Source organism: Danio rerio, chromosome 9, assembly GCF_052040795.2.
Source record: "Danio rerio strain M-AB ecotype USA chromosome 9, GRCz13ab, whole genome shotgun sequence".
NCBI classification, from domain to species: Eukaryota; Metazoa; Chordata; class Actinopteri; order Cypriniformes; family Danionidae; genus Danio; species Danio rerio.
The window spans coordinates 46,172,666-46,190,000 of record NC_141029.1 but is presented as its reverse complement, the minus strand read 5'-3'; the positions used below and the strand labels follow the sequence as shown (position 1 = coordinate 46,190,000).

Genomic DNA, 17,335 nt, shown 5'->3' with positions numbered 1-17,335 from the left:
GTGTCTAAGGAGGATTATTGTTTACCTGAGAGCTGTTCTCATCTAAAAACGCTGAGATCCGGATTCGCTTGTAGTCTCCTCTAAATAAAGACGCGGCTCTAGTTGCTGTGGATTGTCCTGTCTCTACAGATTTGGTAAATGACCGACCAGTGCTCTTTGTTTATTCAGTTCGTATTTTATTGGTATCAAACAAACTATTGCACTGAGTGTAAACAAGTTAGCACTACAACCAAACTATAACCTCGTGTTGGATTTTGTGACCGGAATAACACACGCGGCCTTCTGACACTACCTGCCGTGTGCATCTAAGTTTCCGGGAAATGCTGAGTTTTATTTTTTCTCTCATTCGCCGTGCGGTATCAAACATTGCATGAAAAATACACGCTTACAGCAGTTCCTCAAATCAAATATCACGTTTGTCGCGAGGGACATGAATGAATTCCCTGAATGAAAGAGCCAAACTGCAGTTAAAGTCCACCATTTAATAATTTGGCAAATAATTCGACTACAGATGTCCATGTAAACACAGTCACTTTGTCCGCTGTGGTTGTGTGTTTTGACTCTGAAATTCAGCGCGCCAAAATAGACACTCCCACACCAAGCCTCTTTTCTTCCTCCAACACTCCCACCTAAACAGAGCTGGACACGCCCACTTTTCTGACTTTTTCCAAAGTAGAGGTGTGAAAACACCCTGCTGAAACGAGAGGGTTTCATGGCCCAAGTCAACTTATTTTAATTTTAAGGAGAGTAAATTTCACTTTTAGGTGAACTAATCCTTTAACTTCTCAGGGTATGTTTCTTTCACTTTTAAAGTGTTTTTGAACCCATTGTAACCTAGAACTAGGCCTGTCACAATATTTGTTTTTTGTTGTATGATATGATAAACAATATTATTGTCATTTTAAGACCATTTAATGCAACTCATTATATAATGCCAGAATGACAATATATTGTAATATCACCACATATATATAATATTATATTCTTAAGAATATTTCATTTAATTACAGTCATTTCAGCAATTTATTAATCACGCATTGGAATCAGAATGTGAAAAGACATATCCTAAAAAAATAATAATAAATGTTTACAAAAAAGTAGGTAAAAAGTAACCGAGGCAACGATATCTGCTAACAGATCTATTTTCAGTTGACATGAAAACATACTAAAGTAATTTATAGTAAATACTACAGTGTTTTTTAACCATACTGACACTGACACCTCAGAGATGGAGATTTTGCAAAATCAGATAAAATGTTGCTATAACTGTTATATATATATATATATATATATATATATATATATATATATATATATATATATATATATATATATATATATATATATATATATATATATATATATATATATGGGTGATATATATTGCGTAACAAAAAACGATGGAGGTCCATGTCCATGTGATGTTTGTTAAGTTGATATATCGATTATTGTGACAGGCCAACTTGGAACTGTCAAGTCAACTTGATTTTTTTTATGCACAGTTCATTTACTTAATTTTAAGGAGAGTAAATTAAATTTTTGGGTGAACTATTCCTTGATCTTCTTTAGGGTATATTTAGAAATCATATGGTGCTCTAACGTGTTTTGCATTATAGACAACAACAATTATCCTGTTCACACAAGATATATAAAAACAACTGTACTGCATAGTTGGTAATACACGTGTATAAACTGAACACATTATATGCATAGAATGTGTTATTGGGCATTATAAACATCACTTATGATTAATAAAAGCTTTTGTGGTTTTCACGGTGTGGTTTCATTAGTTTAATTGACTGATGATAATAATCGGAGGCTTATTGTACAGTGTTAACAAACAATAGGCCTATAAATAGTCATAGATAATTAGCTAGATAAATATGAGGAAATGTTTATGTCAGAAACTAAATCCATTAAGTGAATAAGTATTTTTTCACTGTATTTTGAAGATAGCAATAAGGTATTGCATGATGTTGGAAAAATCTAACATTCTAATATTTGTTTATTCTGTGACATGTATTGCGATATAAATAATTTCACTAGACGAGTTAAATAACTATTTGGGAAGTACTAGTCATTTTAGATTGATTGATTGGGATGATTCTGTAGAGGAGTGCATACGCATAAAATAAGAAACAATCTTCAAGCGTAGATGCAATCAATAAAGAAAAAGATAGCAATTAAATAAACAGCGTTTGATTGTTTTTTTTATGAGTTGATCTGTTTTCAGGTATACAATAATTGAAAAATTAAATGTAGAATCAAATACTGCATATATTTATTCGTCAAACAGTACAGTTTTTTTTAGGCCTGACTGCTTTTAAAACCCTCACACAGCCACAGGTCACAAAAAAAAAAAGCTGCTGAGATGAACAACAACTTACAAGACAACAATCTCAAATTCTCAACAATATTCTTAAAGGGCACTCTAAAAGCTTAAATAAGTAATAATTCACAGTTTTTGAAGAGCCCACAATATCAATTATTGCATGTTACTGGATTTTTTTTATTCTAAGACACGTATGGCGATATAAATAATTTGAATAGATGAATCGAATGATGAATTAAATCACTGTTTGAAAAGAACTGATCATTTTAGATTGATTGGGATGATTCTGTAGAGGAGTACATTGGTATAAAATGTAAGAAACAATCTACAAGCGTAAATAAATTCAATAAAGAAAAAGATAAAATAAACAGCGTTTGATTGTTTTTTTTTAACTGTATTCAGGTATACAATAATTGAATGATCAAATGTATAATCAAATACTGCATCTTCATTTTATTACCAATTAAATCGCTATTTATTCGTCAAACAGTACAATTTTTTTAGGCCTGACTGCTTTTAAAACCCTCACACAGTCAGAGGTCACAAAAAAAAGCTGCTGAGATGAACAACCACTTACAAGACAACAATCTCAATTTCTCAACAATATTCTTAAAGGGCACGCTAAAAGTTTAAATAATAACTATTTATTCACTGTATTTTAAAGAGCCCACAATAGCAGTTATTGCATGAAATTGGACATTTTTTATTCTAAGACAAGCATTGTGATATTAATAATTTCTAGACGAATTGAATAATGAATTGAATCAGATGTATTGCATAACTATTTGAAAAGAACTGATCGTTTTAGATTGATTGGGATGTTTTTGTAGAAGAGCACATGTGCATAACAAGCGTAGATAAATTCAATAAAGAAAAAGATACCATTTAAATAAACATCGTTTGAGTTTCTGATGAGTCGACCTGTATTCAGGTATAGTTGAATAATAAAATGTTAAATCAAATACTGCATAGTCTTCGTTTTATTAAGAATTGAAATGATATTCATTCGTAAAACGGTATGATCACAAAAAAGACTTGCGAAATAATAATAATTATATTGCATATGTTCGCGATGTGACTATCGCGAGTGATCACATTGCGATATCGATGCTGAATATATTGTGGAGCCCTAATAGCAATGTTGTACATGTTCGAAATTGTGACTGATTGAATATCTGCGTATGACTAATTAGTATCTCGTAGACTTTGATTGTTTGGGTGAGAAAATATTTTCCCAATCTTTTGTGTTCCACAGAAATCTTGAATCATCTGGTTTTTGAATGACGTTGAATGAGTAGATGATTTTTTTTTCTGTGTGTGAATGCTTACATTTTATAAATGCAATAGTTCAGACAAAATGTGCATTACTCTGTTTTTCTCACACTAAAGAATGTATAACATGCTCTGTTTTGCTTTCAGCCTAGGGGCTAAATGCTTTAGAAACCAGGTAAACTAGTTCTATTTTTCAAAAACACCATTCAGGAAACTAAAGTCATCTAAACAAAAAACTGAAGTGCTTTGAGGTCATTTTATACTATGGTACTAAAAATAGACAACATTGACATTTTGTTTAAGATTTATGTTTTTTTTTTTTAAACAAATACCAGGCAGCACAGTGGCTCAGTGGTTAGCACTGTCGCCTTCAAAGCAAGAAGGTCGCTGGTTTGAGTCCTGGCAAGGCCAGTTGTCATAACTGTGTGGAGTTTGGTCTCCACGTGTTTGCAGGGGTTTTCTCTGGGTGCTCTGGTTTCCCCCATGCACAGTCCTAAGACATTCGGTATAGGTGAATTAGATGAAATAATTTGGTCAGTGTATGAGTGTGTGAATGAGTGTATGGATGTTTTCTAGTATTGGGTTGGGGCTGGAAGGGCATCCGCTGCATAAAACTTATTTCGGTTCATTACTCTGTGGCGACCCCTGATAAATAAAGGACTAAGACTAAGGAAAATCAATGAATGAACAAACAAATTCCAAAATACTGTATATTGCAATTAAAACCACCATATATTGCATTTTTTGTTTTCGTATACCTTTATACATTCGTATACATTCTGTTTATGTGATGAAATTCTGACTTTTTAAAAACATTACTAAAGTGATTTGTAAACGCATGTATTTCTTTTATCTTTTTTCATGATTTATTTAAATTTAGACATTTTACAAACAGTAACGGTAACAATAACAACCAGTTATGACGACAGAGATGCACTATATAAAAAATAAACTAATAAAATGAGTACATAAATAAATGGGAGACATATGCATACACGTGTACAACGATCTAAATACAAAACTTTAAGGTAATAAAGAGTTTAAAGCTGTTATTATGCATTATATGGATAGGCTGGCCTAGGGAATTAAGTCTCGATTTTTGACATATTAACTTTCTTTTTAAACAGGTTAATCCATCCTTGCTTCACAAAAGCACAAAAATCCAATACATTTTAATGGCCTTGTGTATGCATTTAATAATTGACAGCAAAAACCAACAAAAGCATTCCTCCTTCTGAATTTTATTAGCAGTAGCATGTAGCAAATCAATTTTCACAACCTACTGGTTGACCTTCAAAATGTCCTGACCCAGATTCCAGATTTAAAAAAAACTATAAATACATCAAAAAAAAAGAAAGAAAAAAAAAAGAAATTAAGCAATTATTATAAACTGTAATCTTACAAACAAATACTGAGCAGCTAATGTAGTATGTACAGTAGACTGCGCAACACAACAGTGTCATTTCCCTCATGTGTCTTTGAAGCTTTTCTCTTGAGGTTTCAATAAGCCGGGTCTGTTTTCAGGCCCCTTGCTGAACTCATTTCCTGAGGACAAAGCCACCGATAACCATTCACATTCACCACACACACAACCTTTTCTGCTTTGTTTTCAGGCACTGGCCAGAAAAAAAAAAAAAAACAAGCCATTTGGGAAAAACTGAAGGGCTGCATTAAAATGAGAAAACTTATATCTTATAAATAAGCATGTGACTTTTTCCAACACCATTTGGAGGTGTCCACGTTGCTGAAACACGTACGTAAAAGAATGTGAAGACTTGTGCGGCCACCATTGCTTCTCTCCTAAACTTGAAATCATGATTGACAGAATCATAGAAATGCTGGCTTGAGATCGTCTAGGGGGTCGAATTGAGATTGCAATCTTTTTACGATTAATTGTGCAGCTCTATTGTGTAGTTAATAATAAAATAAAAGATATACTACATGACCTGGCGTACACTATCATACTGAATCACACTCAATGAGCTCTCCACGGGAACAGAGGAAAACCAAGAAGGCAAAGCCTTAGATTTCTGTGATAGAAGTATTCTCATTACTTTTAACACATGGAAGAAAAGGGGATTGTCTCAATCAACAGTGATTTTACTGAACTAATAAGACAAAAATACAAAAATTAGCAAACACATTGTCTTCAACTTTCTTTAATCTGTATAAACAACATTAAAGTGTTGGGAAGTTCTCCGAAGGTAACATTATACTAATTTGTTTTATTAGTTTTTCAAAGGTAATGGTGGTGTAGATTACACAGTGTGTTGTTAAATGCAGAGCTCCTCTATTTAAAAATAAATAAATAAATAAATAAATAAAGAAGAAGAAAATTACCCTGCAAGCTCTGAAAGAGATCAAGCCTCATGCAGGTATGAAACTCAAAAGTAACATAACACAAACACATTACTTTCCATAAAATGTAACTAAGTAACGCAACTAGTTACTTTTTTGGGGAGTAACTCAATGTTGTAATGCATTACTTTCAAATGTATCTTTCCCCAACACTGGATAGAGGTTTCTAACATTTTTCAAAATCATGTTGAACAGACAAAGGAAACTCATAAAGGTGTGGAACCACTTGAGGGTGAGTAACTATTTTCACTTTTGGGTGAACTGTCCCTTTAAGCTATTTGTATAATAATTGTCTTTCAAGAAGTAAACTAGGCATTTGATGGTTAAAGTTTTGCTACACCACTACTGTGAAAAAAATTCTGTTATTTTAAGTTTTTTTTTTTTTGCGGTAGCTGGGGTGCTGGAAAAAAAATCCTGTACAATAGAAGCGTTAAATTACAGAAATTTACCGTAAAATAACAGATGTTAAATGACAGAAATATAATTAAACTTAAATTTCCAGTAAATTTCTGTAATGTAACGCCTGTTATTTTACAATAAATTAATTTATTTAACATCTGTTATTTTACGATAAATTTCTATAATTTAACATCTGTTATTTTATGACATATTTCTGTAATTTAACATGTTATTTTATGGTAAATTTCTGCAATTTAAAATCTGTTAGTTTACGGTAAATTTCTATAATTCAACAACTGTTATTTTACGACAGATTTCTGTAATTTAACATCTGTTATTTTACTGTAAACTTCTATAATTTAACATCTGTTAGTTTACTGTAAATTTCTATAATTTAACATCTGTTATTTTACAATAAATTTCTGTAATTCAACCTCTGTTAGTTTACGGTAAATTTCTATAATTTAACATCTGTTATTTTACTTTAAATTTCTATAATTTAACATCTGTTATTTTACGGTAAATTTCTATAATTTAACATCTGTTATTTTACTGTAAATTTCTATAATTTAACATTTGTTATTCTATGGTAAATTTCTTTAATTTAATGTCTGTTAGTTTACGGTAAATTTCTATAAATTTAACATCAGTCATTTTATGATAAATTTCTGTAATTTAACAAATCTCATATACATTAACATCCAAGCAAGCATGCTATAGATACTTTATCCAAAGTAAAATAAAAAAATAAAATAAAATAAAAAAAAGATACCCAAAGTTGCTTTTCAAGTTGTAAAGAAATCTGTGTTTTTGAAACCAATAAAGATAGAAGTCAATGATTTATTTTAATTATTTAGCCTGACAAGTTTACTCTTCCAAAATATTTTAAATGTGTCCTAAAATAAAATATATTAGCAGTTACAAAAAAAAGAAGAAAAAAACACACCTAAAACTTTGAACTACATGTTGCTTTAGTGTTATAGATTTCCAATCTTATAGTGTAACAACACCATCAGCGGTCATTGTCACCAACTGTTTTGCATGTCTAACATGGGAATATTCCATCTGAAAACTGTACCTTGGATCTGAAACAGCAGGCATCAAGCCAGGCTTATCAAGATCGCATCTAGACATGGGAAGGAAATGCAATACACAGATGCAGTGACCTACAATATCATCAATGGAAATGGTTCACTTTAACATATTACAACTTCCTATTGTAAATAACAGTACTGCACTAAGACAACAGAACCACACCTTTTGTTTAGTTAGCATGACATATTTTCCACGAAAGGCAACCTGAAACCTGTTAACACACAAACTCGGCTTACTTTTCCACTACTTGTTTGATGAAATGGAAAATGTTACAGGTTGCAATGCAGAAGTTTCGAATTGAAGCAACTATAATGAGATTTGAGAACTCTTGCAGGCAACAATGGCTTGAATTTCAGACTATTTTTAGCACAAATGTATTTAAAGAGGTTGATGAAGGATTTGGTTTCCATTTTGGGTGAAACCTTCCTTTAAAAATGTGTTTACAAGGTCTCTTTCTATGGCAGGAATGCAGTAAATCATGCGACAACGTACGGATTCAACCCTGTTATCTCTGCAAATACACAGCAGAGCTCTCATTTGCTCAAACACACACATACACACACACAAACACACACACGTCAGCTGTGTTTACACCTGACCAATGTTATCTGAAGACACCCAGAAGACAGTACTTTTATGTTTGCACAGAACAGAGACGGTTCTACTTTCAATTTTCACATAAAACTGAGAAAGTCACGAACATGACAGCGGGGAATGAACTTTTAAGGAGACTCGAGAGCCACTAGACTAAACTAGGAATCGTGACAACGGATAAGAGCACTAAAACCTCAGATCTGGCTAAAAGACGGATTTTCAAACTGCTGTCAGTGAAGCAATAATGGTCCTTGAAAGATGTCATGTGGTCTGAGAGATAATGGGCAGATTTAATACAAATAAAATTTTTTTTTTGTTTTTTTGCTCACCAAGGATACAATTATTTTGTAAAAATTACAGTAAACATTTGAATATTAGTAATCATTAATTATTTATTTATATATATATATATATATATATATATATATATATATATATATATATATATATATATATATATATACATATATATATAATTTTTTTTCCCCTAGTTGTCCTTAAATGCATTTTAGAATGTCATTTAATCCCGTTACTCTGATTTTTCTGCATCATTCTAACATATCTATTATGCCGTGACTGTTGCTCAGTAAAGTGATTGGTGATCTTTGAAAGGGGAGTTGTTTTTCATTTATTTTAATATCCTGACTACATGACATATTAACAAATCCATATCTCAGCAGGGTCTGTCATGTTTTTGGGTCCCCTTGAAACATTTCCATTGTGTTATGTGGATATTTGTAAGTGTAGTGAGTAACTTGCAGCGCGTTTCTTCAGTTGTTTGTGTCGTGACTAATTTGCTGCGCGTTTCTTCAGTTGTTTGTGTTGTGAGAATTTGCAACACGTGTGCTGTCAAATTGATGAAGATTGTTTATTTATTTATTTGCTGGTGTTTTTTAATTGCATGAGCTTTCTTAAAATTGCAGCACATTAAGTTCTCTCGGCCACCATAGATTTGCCGCCCAAGCAAAAATTCCTATCGTTACAAATAGGGCTGCATGATATTGGTAAAATCTAACACTGCAATTTTTTTTTTCCTGCAATATATATAGGAATACAATTTCATTAGATTTGTTGAATAACTATCTGGAAAGAATTTATCATTTTGATTGGGATGATTCTGTAGAGGAGTAAATATGCATTAAATATAAGACACTATGGACAAACATAAATATATTCAATAGCATTTAAAAAAAGAGAAAAAGATAGCATTTAAATAAACAGCGTTTTTTGTTTTCAGAGGGGTCAAACTGTATTCAGGTAAACAGTAATTAAATATTCAAATGTAAAATATTACTGCTTAGTCTTGATTGTACTGTTTGTAACTGACGATTCATTTTATTGAATTCTTTATAAGAACATTTCTTATTTCACACTGAAAACATGTGTGGCCTACAAACAGCAAAAGTTTGTTAATATTTATTTACTATAGTTTCATTTATTCAAGTACATTTTCAAATGGATTATAAAATATTAATACTTAAAATAAATATCTATTATTTTCTATATTATTTACATATGTATTTTAAACTACATTTATTAAATCAAAAAAGTAAACATTTGAATAGTATTAAACATAAATACAATATTAAAAAGCTATTTTTAAATACATTTTTAAATCATTTAAAATTACCTCGACTCAAAGCTGATTTTTCAGCATTTTTCTAACATACCGATTTGCTGCTTAATAAAAATTATTATTATTATTATTATTATTATTATTGCTGAAAACATTTGTGGGATTTACAAACTTGATGAACAGAAAGTTTATGTTGCGATTTATTTACTAGATTATAATTTCAAAAGGAATATTATGAAATATTATTACAATTTAAGATAAATATCAATTATTTTCTATATTATCTACTTATGCATTTTAAACTACATTTATTTTGTGAAAAATACAGTAAACTTGAAAAAATGTGAATATTATTAAACATTAATACAATTTTAAAAAGCTATTTTTTATATAATTTAAAATATTATTTAATCCTGTGACTCAAAGCTGATTTTTTAGCATTATTCTAATTTACTGATTTGCTGCTTCAGAAACATTTCTCATTATTACTGATGCTGAGAACATTTGTAGGGCTTCCGAGTTTGATAAATTTTGTGTTGCATTTTTTTTAACTGCATTTTATTTCTATTTTCAAATGGAATATTATGAAATATTATTACAATTTCAAATAAATATCCAATATTATCTATATGAAGAGTTCAGATGCAAAAAAACTCTAAATGCAGTCTAAAATTTTATCCTAAAATAAGCATTTTTTTTCAGCCTATTTGTTTATGTTCAGTTGTTTCACTGTTAAGGCGATGAAAAAAACATTTTCATCATCATAAAAGTAAAACTACATACACACAGGAGTCTGAGAAAAATGCTAATTTTAAAAGTAAATATTAAATGGCATTTAGAGGTTTTTGCATCTCAACTCTTCATATTATGTAGATATGTATTTTAAACTACAATTCCCATTATTTAAATCTGAATTTTCATTATGATTTCAGTCTTCAGTGTCACATGATCATTCAGAGATCACTTACAGTCATCAAATTATGCTAATAAATATTTTAGATGTATAGAAATATTTTTTTATCATAATTTTAAATGTTTAACATGACAAATGTCTTTACTGGTAGTTTAAATGATTTAAATCCATCCATGCCACATTAAACTATTACTTTAAAAGAAACCATACAGATCCATGGTTAATCCAACAATTAGTTTATAACAATTAAACTAATCCATATTAACTCATGATAAAGAGCGTCTGTGCTTTCACTTCAGTTACATAACTCAGAGTTATACAACATATCATACATAAATGCGAGATCAAACGCCTGAAACATTACAGTTTGGTTAAAACAGAAAGAAATAGGTTTATGAGCAATTCCAGCATAATGGATGTGATATCTGCAGTTAAAACTCAAACAAAAATGCACATAGAAAGTATACGTTAACATTATATTGACATATATGTTTATATTTTCCAGAACAACTGAACAGAGTTATGGGATCAGAAAATTATCAATCTGTAAACATGTTTTGTACTTTAAATGAGGGAAATATACATGCGTTGTGAACGTGAACAAAAAAGTCTTCAAGTCTGCATACTTTGTAGAAATTCTGTGAATTAAACAGCACAACCTCAAAAATAAATAAATAAATAAATAATGCATATCAACAGGATGAGTGTTGGCTCTCTATAGAACAAAAAATAATTTATTTGATTTCATATTTTTGCATTTATGAGAAAATAATTTCATTAAGGATGAGACATCTCTCCGTTATAGATATGACCGATGTAAATTTGCCACTTGTGTGACTGATAAATCAAAAAAATTGTTTAAAAACATTGACAGAGATACTTTTGAGCATGTAAAATACTTGCTTACACACACACACACACACACACACACACACACACACACACACACACACACACACACACACACAAAACGTAGAAACAATTTCGGTATTTTGGCGAAAACTTTTTTTTTCATGGCAAGGTTGACATTTGCATGGAACTGCTCATATATGGTTAAACAACAATCAGGCTATGTACTGTAATGTACTCTACTCTGTATCAAATATGAAGCAGCTACACTTAATAGGAACTGACAGAGATAACCATAACTGATGTGCATTAGATATGTAGAAATAAATTTAATAAAATAATAATAAAGCTTTGTTATTTATCCTCTCAGAATAGAACTGGCTGCTTGCTAGGCTAGCTGCTTACCTTAAAAGTCCATATAGTTGTATAGCCATCAGCACACTTGCATAAGATTTACACAAACTCTCCGACGTAGTAGATGTCATTATAGTAGTTTTGTGCATGTTTGTTTGCACATAATTTGCATCAAGCCCTTTTATAGACATCTTGTAAGACTATATAGTTATTTTTACCATTTTACTACAACTGATTTGGCTTTGCCCATATGACAGACGCTAGGTGCTCCGACGACAAGTGTTCAGGTTGAGAACACAATTAAACTACAGCAAAATCTCCAGTCAGACATTTCTTTTCGGATATAAGTGTCATCTTAAGTGATCAAGAAAACACAAAGGCCTTTAAACACTTCTTCCACTTCAGATGAGAGCTTTGGGTGGCGCTGAATTAAGCTCTTCATGCTTTCTTTTATTCCGCTCGCTTGATTAGTAATGCATCAAGAATTCAAAGACTGGGATACTATCAGTGTTATTATCATTCCAATGAACATCACTAAAGTTCAAGCACATCACTAAGGCTTTTTAATGAGGCTATAAACTTCACATTTGATCGCTTTCCAGGCACAAACAGCAGGTGACATGGCCATGGCACAATTATCATAACCATCATCATCATTAGTAATCAGACACATCATCAGTTTGTCATATTAAAGTCATCCGATTAGTTGCAAAACTTTGTTACATAGTCCAGAGGATCATCCATCACCGCGTAAAAGTTCTCTTCACTTTACCTTTTACAAAATATAAATACTAATTTACTCTCTCAATCACGCGCGCATGCTAAACAACTCTATTAGACTCTGTAAATACACTTGAGAAATGAGCGCGTGCTTAAAAACACCATAGGCTGTTGCGCATTTAAATCAGCACGAACAGTATTTCAGTGAGCATCTCCGCGTAAAACAGCTTCAGCCCATCGCGAGATTAGAAAACAAACAGCGAAAGTAACTGTAGCAGAAGATAAAACAAAGCAAAAAAAAAAAAGCTGAAAAGCCAAACTTACCATGTCTCGACTGGACGTGATGATGATGATGATGATCGCGCGCTGATATAGAAGTATCTGTGCACTGAATCATCTGCCAAAACTATTCCAAAACTTCAAGTGCAACGCTTCCGCTTCCGGAAAAAAGTATCGAGATGGGCGAGACGAAGCCCAAAAATACGCCTGGCCTGAAACCTGCTGGAAGAAGATAAGCAGTACACCATCCCTACCTCATCCAAACCAATGACTTTAAAACTATAGATCAAAACCAAAAATACAGTACAGTTATTACAGTTACAACAGACAGACAGACAGACAGACAGACAGACAGACAGATAGATAGATAGATAGATAGATAGATAGATAGATAGATAGATAGATAGATAGATAGATAGATAGATAGATAGATAGATAGATAGATAGATAGTGTTGTCTTTAAATGATTCTTGATCTAAATACGCATTATTGTTGTTTCTATTTATTTAAAATTTAAAATTACTTTAATAATAATAAAATCTTATTTTAAGTGAATTTTCACAAACTAATCTCGAGAGGAGCACGTGATTTGATTGTGATTATAAATCAGGGTTATTTTATTTATTATTTCTTTTAATCTGAAGTAAAGAACATTGGTAAACATTTGAAAACATGACAAGATTGTTATGTTAAAATTGAAAGGAACGCCGTAGTTTACAGATAGTTTACAAACTAAAAGAAATATTTTAAATATTATAATATTATTTATTTAATTTGTTTCTGAATTATGCTTCAATCATATTTTTCTCATGTAGAAAACTGGCAAAATAAACTTTAATAATAATAAATACATTTTACTAATGACAACATGTCAGCAAGCATAACTAATGTTTTAATTTGCTGTGATTAAAAAATTATTTTATAAAATATGTTTAGTCTGAAGAAAATACCATTGTTATCGTGTTGAAATGAATAAATAAAATCGTGTAAAATAAATAAAAACATGACAATTTTTCATTCTATATACCAAATTAATAAATCAAAATTTGAAAAAATGTCATATATTTACAGACTAAAACTAAAAGCAATTATATTACATAGAAAAAATATAAACAAAATCATATATTTTTAAAATAGTTGAAGTCAGAATTATTAGCCCCCGTTTGATTTTTTATTTTTTTATTTTTTAAATATTTCCCAAAATGATGTTTAATAGAGCAAGGAAATTTTCACAGTATGTCTGATAATATTTTTTCTTCTGGAGGAAGTCTTATTTGTTTTGTTTTGTGTAGAATAAAAGCAGTTTTAAATTTTTTAAACACTATTTTAAGGACACAATTATTAGCCCCTTTAAACTGTTTTTTTTCCCGACTGTCTACAGGGCAAACCATCCTTATGCAATAACTTGCCTTATTATTCTAACCTGCCTAGTTAACCCAATTAACCTAGTTAAGCCTTTAAATGTCATGTTAAGCTGTATAGAAGTGTCTTGAAAAATATCTAGTAAAATATTATTTACTGTCATCATGGCAAAGATAAAATAAATCAGTTATTAGTAATTAGTTATTATTATGTTTAGAAATGTATTGAAAAAAATCTGCTCTTCGTTAAACAGAAATTTAGGGAAAATAGGGGGGTCTCGTAAACTATATACAAATATTTAAAATATATCATTCTAAAACATGACTTTATTTCATAATTTACATACACACGGTTGCTTTGAGAACAACATATAGAGTTATTTTGAACTGTTTTTATCTACTTTTAACTTTAGTATTATGTTATATTCACCTTTCCCACATTTACAGTCGCACATCTATAGTATCAATATATTTCCTGACAACTTCAGCACTGATGTTTTCTTATGCATGCCTTCTGCAACTAAGGCTTTCCTTTGAAATCTGTGAGGGAACATGAATGTGTGACAATAAAATAAGCCTTGTTTTTTAGTGAGGAAAAGGACTTAAATCTCCTTATTCTATGGTTAGGGCATAACAATGACTTATATAAAATCAAACATTGCATTCACTTTATTGTAATGGCCAAGTCAACAAAAATAACCAAAGTCTCAGCTGTTTAGTTAATGCACAGCTTATAAGATATTCCCAATGATAAAGTACAAAGTAAAGATCTCATTTGAGGAAGAAAATGACACTTTTATTTACTGTAGCTTAATGATAAGCTGGTAAGGAAATGAGATCACAGCGAAGCAAGGAAGTGGTTAACCGTATGATCCATCTGTGACGAAGCAGCTGTGATAGACATCTAACCATAAGACTGTAAAACCACAAGTTTATCCTATTTGCTATATGGCATGATGGTCAATGTATGAAATAAACTGCAACTGCAAAAAAATAGTGCAGCTCATTTGCAACAGCGTTCAATAAAGATTTTTGCTACCCTACTTGTTTAAACTACTTATTTAAAATGAGCTGAATCAACAGCCATAGCCATATCACCATGCAACGAGGCTTCATAAAACACTGAAACAGTCGAAGCAAATGTAATGAAGCTTCAAAACATTTTAAATTCCGTCTCTACAGCGACAACTAGTGGTCATTTGTTATGTATTGCTCTGGAACAGGGGTCACCAACCCTGTTCCTGGAGAGCTACCTTCCTGCAGAATTCAGTCCCAACCCTGATCAAACACACCTGAACCAATTATTAGTACCTAAAGCAGCACTTGATAATTACAAACAGGTGTGTTTGGTCAGGGTTGCAACTGAAATGTGCAGGAAGGTAGCTCTCCAGGAACAGGGTTGGTGACCCCTGCTCTGGAAGCTTCAACAAAGTAACAGTTAAGCAAATTGAGGTATTAAACCCCATGTTGTAGAGTTGAGGCTTCAAGTAATTTAGTGAGAGATTCAGACTAGCATGCTGAGATAATGGGTTCGAATGGTAATGGGACCAAAACAATATTTCAGATGGTTTACAGTGTGCTCAGCCTGACGGTTTGCCCATTCACACAAATTTTTATCATCACATGATCAATTTTAACAAAATCACATGACCTTTTTTAATGTGCTTGCTGAAGATTGTGCGGTAAAAGTGTTTCCATCGCAGTTTATGCACATCTTTTCTTGTTGAATAAAAAGTGTATCCTACTCAGTTATGCGCATATGTTTTTTTTATGCGCATTTTCAAAATTTATGTGCATCATGGCGTTTCCATCAACCGTTTTTTTATGCTCATATGCAAAATGCGCAAAAATAAATGGATGGAAACATGGCTACTGTCTCTCCACTCAGCGCCGTTGTCATGTGGCTGCCGTCGCATCATCCAAGTGGATGCTGCACACTGGTAGTGATATGGAGACCCCCATCATTATTAAGAAGAGCTTTGTGTGTATGGTCATACACAAAATGCACTATATAAATACACATTACAGTACATCACAACGCAATTATTAGGTTTTTTTTTTTTTTGGGACAACATAATTATTTTATGTTCATTCCACTTAAATTTGTAAAAACAATCAGGCTAACTTGATTGATTTGTGTTGAGACAGCATAAAAAATCATGTGGAACGCAGCATTTTTTTTACAGTGAGCCTTCAAATCATCAAGTGAAGAAAGCAAATTAATATCTGTAAAAATACAAACATCAAAACATCTGTAATTGCGATTTAATATTACGTGCTCCAGAAAAAAAAGGATTGATAAAAAAACATAATATTTCTGAAACTTGCTTATGCCATGCCTGTTTGTTCCAGCAAAATTGAAGCAATTGCTAATTCGATTGAACTGTATTGCCAGCATTTCTCAGTGGAATCTTAATTACTGTTCTTTTGCCATAAAACAGATGGGAAGAGGTATTGTGTTCATGTTATTACCCAGTGGATGGTTACAACTTGATTTATGGACCACTGTCAGTATTTCTGAAGCAATATATCTCAGAGGCACGGCACAATGGTTACTCCTTCCATATTATGAATCCTAAATTTTTTCCAAATATGAAATATGAGTGGAACATATCATCTGGCCCCCTCAGAAGCATAATATATGCCTTCATCATTTGATAAGCAGGACTTGCAGTGCTGTTGGGCAGGATAACATATGGAAAAAGCAGCCAGCAAGAAAATTGCAGAGCTGTGAGTTCACTAGCATTTTTGGACTGTCTAAAGAATCATGATGAACTTCATTTAGTTCTGTATTTTAAGTCACATGATTTTGCCAATAGATGTCGGCGCCAATAGCCTAGAGCAGTGATCACCAAACTTGTTCCTGGAGGGCCGGTGTCCTGCAGATTTTAGCTCCAACCCTAATCAAACACACCTGAACAAGCTAATCAAGGCCTTACTAGGTATACTTGAAACATCCAGGCAGGTGTGTTGAGGCAAGTTGGAGCTAAACCGTGCAGGGACACCGGCCCTCCAGGACCAGGATTGGTGACCCCTGGCCTAGGGGTTAAGTGCGCCTATATATAGCATCATGGTGCTCAGGGCAACCCGAGTTCGATTCCCAGCTCAAGGTCCTATGCCCATCCTTCCCCTCTCCCTGTTTGTCCTATCTTATCCCGATAACAGCTGAAAAAACCCTGAAGAAAAAATTATAAAATGTAATCTATACCTATTCCCTACCCCTAAACCATAGC

The 17,335-nt window shown here is 31.9% G+C and overlaps 1 protein-coding gene across 2 annotated transcripts in view; it reads right to left on the bottom strand.

Annotated features, from left to right (window-relative positions):
• itprid2 (ITPR interacting domain containing 2) overlaps positions 1-12,883 on the bottom strand; it is a 117,133-nt gene extending 104,250 nt beyond the window's left edge. For both annotated transcript variants that reach the window (XM_087268381.1, XM_087268382.1), the window contains exon 1: positions 12,787-12,883. The gene's annotated coding sequence lies outside the window, so the exon portion shown is untranslated. The remainder of the gene's footprint in view (positions 1-12,786) is intronic.
• Between the last annotated feature and the right edge of the window lie 4,452 nt (positions 12,884-17,335).